Here is a 581-nt window from a genome sequence, read left to right as displayed (position 1 = left end):
TCACGTCACATCACAGCTGATCATCCAGAGTCATGTCACGTCCTGTCTGTTACACCCAGATTGTCAAGGTCAGTCCCTCCGTATCCCAGTCTGGTATCCAGTGTGAGGGATGCACCGCTGGTGTCTGCACGCGCCGCTGGTATCCCCAAACCCATTCACTTTAGCCCTCTTGTTCCTGAACTGATTCCCCTGTCTGAAGCGCTTCCCATGATGGGGATCGCTTTTTGGTGTGTTTGGGCTGCGTACACTACCACAGAACCTCCTGAGATGGTGGTGCTCTCTCCAGGTCCTCCAGAGGTGGCAGCTGGGGCTGTAGAACCTCCCGAGGCGGCGGCGCTCGCTTCGGCTCCTGGTATGGTGGTGGCGCCCAGCAATACACTTTCAGTCTGTCCTGTCACGGTCAAAGGGACCGTTGCTGAACTCTATACCTGTCCTGTTAAGGAGAATTTGAATGAACTCTCACTGTTTCCTGCTGGTATTGCTGAAGAACCTCCAGAGGTGGCGGCATCCGCTGCAGAACCTCCAGAGGTGTCAGTAGTATCCACTTGTGAACTCTCGTCCTGTTCTGTTCCGGCCAAGGA

Source organism: Sinocyclocheilus rhinocerous, unplaced genomic scaffold (genome assembly GCF_001515625.1).
Source record: "Sinocyclocheilus rhinocerous isolate Xijiao unplaced genomic scaffold, SAMN03320098_v1.1 scaffold785, whole genome shotgun sequence".
NCBI classification, from domain to species: Eukaryota; Metazoa; Chordata; class Actinopteri; order Cypriniformes; family Cyprinidae; genus Sinocyclocheilus; species Sinocyclocheilus rhinocerous.
Note: the sequence above shows the minus strand (reverse complement) of the source record.